This window comes from Pollicipes pollicipes, unplaced genomic scaffold, assembly GCF_011947565.3.
Source record: "Pollicipes pollicipes isolate AB1234 unplaced genomic scaffold, Ppol_2.1 Scaffold_4295;HRSCAF=5057_pilon_pilon_pilon, whole genome shotgun sequence".
Classification (NCBI taxonomy): Eukaryota; Metazoa; Arthropoda; class Thecostraca; order Pollicipedomorpha; family Pollicipedidae; genus Pollicipes; species Pollicipes pollicipes.
In genome coordinates this window covers 35,750,045-35,757,374 of record NW_023596461.1, presented here as the reverse complement: position 1 = coordinate 35,757,374, position 7,330 = coordinate 35,750,045, and positions in this window count along the sequence as shown.

Sequence of the window (7,330 nt, the reverse complement as noted above, 5' to 3'; positions counted from 1 at the left end):
GGCCGCAACCATCCCGCCACGGGGAGGTGCGCCACCAACGCCCGCACCACGCAAACACTGCACGCCAGGTGAGCTCGGTCGGCGGTGGAGGCACCTCATTGTCTCGACACCACCGCAGCTCATCATCTCGAGCTTCGACTCGAAGGTCGAGCATTCACGCTCCGTCCGCGACGCGCTCCGGCGGCTTGCAGGCCAGCCCGTACCTCGCAAAGTGCTCCACCACTTTATCGGCGCTGACCACGTCTTCGTCGATGAGCGGGTCGTCCACATAGGCGAGTGCTCCCCGGCTGATAGCCTCGCTCTCACGCAGCACCGCCTGAACAACGGCCTTCATTACCAACGGCGCCACATTGAGGCCGAATTCGGGCCGTGTGAGGCTGAAGGTGCGGCCCTTGACCTGCACCGTCTGATACGGCTACAGCCGGCGCTCCAGACGCAGCTGCAAGTACGCTCATCGCAGGTCGACCACGGCTAACCGGGCACCATGCTGGCGCCAGCGGCGCAACTGCTCGGCGCCACGTCGGCATCCGCGGTGTGCGCGATCACATGCCGGTTGAGTTCGCGGTAGTCCAAAATCGGCCTGACCTTCCCCTTGTGCGGCTGTTGAACTACCATCAAGGGAATCAGGCCACGAGCGGACCCGTCCTCTTGTTCGTCATAAGGCCGGAGGCATCCGTTCGCCATCCGCTCAGCCACCTCGCACTCGTAGGTCTCTCGCGCTTCAGTCGGCACAGCGTATACTCACGGTATTCCACAGGCGTTCGGGACCACGTCCATGCGCCCATTTCTATGCCACACTCCAGTGAGCGCCGTCGAACCGAGCCGTGAAGTTCGCCGCTTCCAACGCCAGTGAACTTCGCGTGCCGCTGTCCGGCGCCGCCGCGCCGCATGCTGGCTCGCCACTTGCTGATTCCGGCGCCTCCTGCGTTGCCGTGCCCAGCTGCACGTCAGTTGGGGACCGAACACTGATGCCTCCTAACACGGTGATGCCGGACATGCCGGTCAGAACGTCCAACCCCAGTGGACGATCCGGGACCACCAGCGCCGCGAGCATTACTCGCTTGCCTCTGCAGTCGGACGTCACCTGGGTGGTGCCCACGCATCGCAACGCTCCACCGTTCACCGTTCGCACCGTGACCGCGCACAGGCGCCACGTGCGGCAACATCTCACGTTAACCAGGGTGTCACATCCCGTGTCGAACAGGGCACGTCGGGGGCGCTGGTCCACCAGCAGTGTCACGACTGGCAGAGCGCGTGTTACTGCTCGGGGGACTGCGCTGGCGCTAATGCAGTCCCCTGCCCGTTTGGGCACACCGCTGTCAGGTGACCCACCTGTCCGCCAGGTCCAGCACTTCCGAACGGGTCGCCTTGCCGGTCGCGCCTGTCGGATTCCTCGTTCTTACTGCGCTCCAGCCGCTGCCGCTGCCGCACCGGCACGTTCGTCGCTCAGCACTGCCCGGGCTCGCACCAGGATGCTCGCCAGACTTAAGGCCTCCGCCCGGGAGCCAGCGCGGACAGTCCTCCGCACCTCGTCGGGCAGGTCGGCGACAAAAGCGCACGTGAGCACATTTTCCGAAACGCCGCGCGCAGAGCTGCGATACGCTGTAGGTCCGCCAGGAACACGTCAGGCGACTCATTAGGCAGCAGCCGTCGGCTGGCATATGCGTCGTACGCGGCAAACCGATCCATCGCGAAGGTGTCATAGAGAACGTCACGCACGGCGTCACTCGATGCGCGCGCCTCCTCCGGCATCTGGAGTCAGACGGCAAGTTTGCCACCCGTGTGTCGCGCCGGCAGAATGCTGGGCAAGCCTGCTCCACGATGACGGCAGAGCACGGCCGCCCTCGTGAACCACTCTACGACATCGGCCGTGCCATCGCGCTCGGGGATGAGCCGCGCGTCGGATGGGCCCCCACCAGTCACCGTGGCCCCTCTGTCCACTCCGGCCGTAGTAGTCGACATCACTGGCGCCGGGACACTCGCGGCAGCCGTTGTCAAAGCGTCGCCACTGGCCGCGGCGGTTTCGGGCATGATGGCCGAAATAGCTTGCAAGAGAACGTAGCGTGTATTCGCCTGGACTCGTCCAAGAACCGATTGGCACCTGCGAGCGTCGGGTCCTGCCGCCGCCTCAGCGGCCGACCCTTGACTCCCGGCGAATCGGGAGACCCGCGGTCACGTGACGCCCCCAGGCACCCAGTCAGATGTACAGCTCGGAAAACACCGAGGGCGAGGGCGCACACTCCGCACAATCACACTACAGATAGCGAGAGATCGGCTGTTGACACAAGGATGGCGGGAGATCGGCTGCTGGCACGAGGACGGCGAGAGATCAGCTGTTGGCACAAGGACGGCGAGAGATCGGCTGTTGACACGAGGACGGCGAGAGATCGGCTGTTGACAGAAGGACGGCGAGAGATCGGCTGTTGACACGAGGACGGCGAGAGATCGGCTGCTGAGCACTGAACGCTCGTAAGATCATCTCCAAAGGTGCGCTGCGTATCTTTGGCGGCGCTCAGTCGTTCCTGCGACAATCCATCGACTTCGGCGCCGTAAAAACGCCCAGTGCCGTGTCGCAGTTTGGTCAGTTAGCGATGGGCGCAGCTGGGCGCCCAGGAGCTCTGTGGACCCGCTCGTACGATACTCCGACCCGAACTTGGCTATGCTGAAGGCAGGGACGCGACTAGAAGGGCGGCGTGGGCCAAGCTCAGTCGCAGCCTTCCGGTGAACTTCGCAGGATCGGAAGAGGCGCGATTTTGTGAGCTAATCACCAGCGCAGCTGAACTGGTCGTTCAGCCCCTTGGGGACATGGGCCTGAGCGGCTCAGCAGACGTCAGGGCACCGCGTCACGGCGCCGAGCGTCGGCTCGCTGGTTTGTTTCTGAAAATAACAGCAATGCATGATGACGTGATTGTAACACACTAGAATTACACAGCGAACGCCGGTGCCCTTGAACACAACGCAATGCTAGGCGTACACGCACCACAGGTAGGGCGGTAAGGCGGCTGCGGTCCATCACCAGCGCTGCAGGTGACCCGCGGCTACATGACCTCTCCTGGGAGGTCGACTGAGCTCGGGGGGGGGGGGAGGCTCTCACGTCCGGCCACGTAACATACTCACATGGCGGTTTGCTGTGACCCAGGCCGACCCCTCACCCGTCGTGTGAAGAGCTAGAGCGGTCCTGTCGGAGGAAACGACTGCTGCTGTTTGGCTAGAACATACTTACATCGAGGGACAGTGGAAGGTGTGTGTTGTTGTGCAGAAGCATGACCATCGCAATGCTCTCCTGTATTCTATCTCTCATCAGCATGGCCACGGCCCTTTTTTAGGGATTGGTCAGACGAACCTACGGAAGGTTACTGAGCATTCTATGTATTCCATCCGTGGAGCATTTTTAAGGGTCAGTTTCAGCTAAGCTGGCTGCAGGTCAACAGTTCCTTTGGATTTCGTATTGTCCAAAAGCTGCATGGAAAGCTCCTGATTGTATCACATCGTATTTGACAGCATGTTGGCTACCAAGACCCTTTCGGTAAGGAATGTCCTTTGAGTAGTGCTTACACGAATTACTTCATCTGCATTCATATTTGCATGCACAAAACTAAATGTTGTAAATCGGACGAAATCGATGTTGCCACGTGCGAACACCGTGCTGACTTCCGGTTCCTGGCCATTGGGCACAAGGCCAATTCAGAAATTTACTTCCGCAGTTTCCGCTTAAAAGGGGCACCAGTCCGCAACAAGTCCTGCTCTCCGAGTCCCTGTGTGCCGCGATGTGACCGGTCCACAGGGAGCCGCTGTCACGTATCTGTCAGACGCCGGCTGACGCCCCTTCACCAGACATGCTCTCCATGTCTTTCATGTACCGAATCAGTACGACTAGCCATGGAGCATTTGCCCAGTGGCAATGCCGTGAACCAGCAGCCAGCAGCTGACAACCTGCTGTAATCTAGGGTAGGTGCGGGCACTGAACGCTCGCTGATAACCTGCTGTGATCCGGGGCCGGTGCAGGCACTGAACGCTCGCTGATAACCTGCTGTGATCCGGGCCGGTGCAGGCGCTGAACGCTCGCTGATAACGTGCTGTGATCCAGGGCCAGCGCGGGCACTGGACGCTCGCGCTGGCTTCGAGTTTTGCGGGGTGTGAGGTCGCGGCTTGTTTGTGTCCCACATATGTGAGTCGTCCGGCAAGTCACATATACGCACGTTTTTGCGAAGCTGCCACCCTATCATACCGTACCAAGAGGGCCGTGACCGAGCCGACCCAACAGCCGATTTCGAAATTTGACCCAACAGCGGAGGTATATAGGGCGACGACGCCACCTCCGGGCGGCCGCAAAACTCCGGCAGGGGTGGCGGTGCAGGTCACAGCTGATCCTTGGCCTTGATCCCGTGATAGACGCGGTGAAGATGAGGCACCGGAAGCGCTGACTGCCGCCGCCGCCGCCGGCCCACCGAGATGAGGATGACAAGCACAGAGCTCCCACAGCTCAGCATACGCCCCAGCAAGCAGGAAGTAAAAACAGACTACGCGAGTTAGTGCCGAACCTGTGGCTACACTTGCAACCATAATCAATCTAACAAGCCTAACTTATCACTGTCTAACTGGTGTGCGGTTATTGAATCAAAAACAGCATGCTCCCGTTTCAAGTTTCTGAAAGCTTGAGCGCTCAGAGGCCCCAGCTGGTCAGGGGAACGGTACCCTGAAACTGCTACCCTCGCCCAAAGCGGATTGACGTGGGGCTCAGAGTTTGGCGGGGATGGTCGCACGGCTCAGGGTTCCTCACAATGATGCCCCGTTTAACTGGGGCAGGCTATATGCGCCAGCCATGAGCGAGCCGTACGGCTCAGGCTTCCTCACGACGATGCCTCGTTTAACTGGGGCAGGCTATATGCGCCAGCCATGAGCGAGCCGTACGGCTCAGGCTTCCTCACGACGATGCCTCGTTTAACTGGGGCAGGCTATATGCGCCAGCCGTGAGCGAGCCGTACGGCTCAGGCTTCCTCACGACGATGCCTCGTTTAACTGGGGCAGGCTATATGCGCCAGCCGTGAGCGAGCCGTACGGCTCAGGCTTCCTCACGACGATGCCTCGTTTAACTGGGGCAGGCTATATGCGCCAGCCATGAGCGAGCCGTACGGCTCTGGCTTCCTCACGACGATGCCTCGTTTAACTAGGGCAGACTATATGCGCCAGCCGTGAGCGAGCCGTACGGCTCTGGCTTCCTCACGATGATGCCTCGTTTAACTGGGGCAGGCTATATGCGCCAGCCATGAGCGAGCCGTACGGCTCTGGCTTCCTCACGATGATGCCTCGTTTAACTGGGGCAGGCTATATGCGCCAGCCATGAGCGAGCCGTACGGCTCTGGCTTCCTCACGATGATGCCTCGTTTAACTGGGGCAGACTATATGCGCCAGCCATGAGCGAGCCGTACGGCTCAGGCTTCCTCACGATGATGCCTCGTTTAACTGGGGCAGGCTATATGCGCCAGCCATGAGCGAGCCGTACGGCTCAGGCTTCCTCACGATGATGCCTCGTTTAACTGGGGCAGGCTATATGCGCCAGCCATGAGCGAGCCGTACGGCTCAGGCTTCCTCACGATGATGCCTCGTTTAACTGGGGCAGGCTATATGCGCCAGCCATGGGTTAGCCGAAATGCCCCCCGGTGTGGTCTACGTCAGGACGTCGAGCCCATACTCCGCATAGGTGTCCCCGCACGGGCAAAGCCTCGGCGGATGGGTCCCCAGGCGCGTGTAGCCTTGCCCCATCGTTTTCTACTCTCCTTCTCCTCACAGCCCTGAAATGGTCACGACTTGCGGAAAAAGACCTAGTCCCAACAATCGAGTGCCGGTTGTCATACGAAGACTGGCAAGCTGGACACCAGAGGACCGCTCCCAAATCAAACTATGATAATGTGACCCGTAGCCCGTGGCGCTGCCAACAAAACCGAATACCTAGCTACGATTGGTCTAACAAATAACATTTGTTTAAATCAGTTAGTTAACTCAGAATACAATCTATTACTAATAAAAAGCACATGCAACTGAACTCGCACGTAAAAACGCGCAGTCGCTAATATACTCTAACCAGTTGGTAGAGCAAGGAGACACGGGTGGCACCGGCCTTTGTGTTGACGAGTCCGCCTCGTTTGATCTATTCTAGCTCTCCACGACACTCTGGGCACCAACGGCTAGCGTGCTTGCATCTCTAACACTCCGGGCACCAACGGCCACCGTGCTTACATCTCTAACTTGCGGTTAAACCCAGGTCAGCCAGAAAAATGCCCCTTCCACCATCAATAAGGCTGTAATGGCCGGCAGCCTGGGAGGAAGTGTTAAGCACCGACAGTTCCCCACGCCGGTTCAGATCCAATTACAAGCGATGGCCCGCGCGCCGGACCGGGCGGCACGGCTCAGTTCAGGCAGCTCGCTCAGCCCCGGGGCGGCGGCTGTTTGTGGCTTGCGCATCAAGTCACGCCATCTTGGGCGTTCATTCCCGATGGAAAACCGGTTAGGGGGGAGCAGGGGGGGGGGGGAGGGGCAGCGCATTGGCTCCACGTGTTCGGCTCCTTTTTAGGCGGAGCCGTAAAATCTCAGTCTCACCACCATGATGGCTTTTCTGCCCAACGCACTGGGCGGAAAAGCGATGCCGAGATCCCGAATTAGCACTACGATCGCACCACGTAAGCACCACGATCGCACCACGTAAGCACCACGATCGCACCACGTAAGCGCCACAATCGCAACATATAACCACCACGATCGCCCTACGTGAGCGCCACGAGATCACGTCCGCATTCGCTGTTCCAAATATGCTGCCCAAAATATGCTGCTGTCCCTGAGCCATCGCATGGTTATGATAACAGTGGCAACCGCTGTTTACCATACTGGAGTGTTTGTAACACTATGCTCAGTGCTGTGAACGTCCAACAGAGGTGGTCAACACCGACATCAGTACTGTGAACGTCCAACAGAGGTGGTCAACACCGACATCAGTACTGTGAACGTCCAAAAGAGGTGATCAACTCTGACATCAGTGCCGTGGACGTCCAACAGAAGTGGTGAACACCGATAGCAGTACTGCGGATGCTTCTAGTGATGATTACTGGGAATAGCACTTCGGTTGATAATGCCAGTTAGCACTATGGATACTTATTGAAATGTTTAGAAGTTTTAAGCCCACCTGTCACCTATTCCTGCAGACCAAAAGACTGCCCGAAAACTATAACCTTCTATAACCGAAAGCAATTCTTTAGGTTTGTTAGATTTTCCGGCTATCGACATCCGGAGAAACACCTGTCAGAATACAGAATCCCGCGCTGCACCGCGGTTTTTC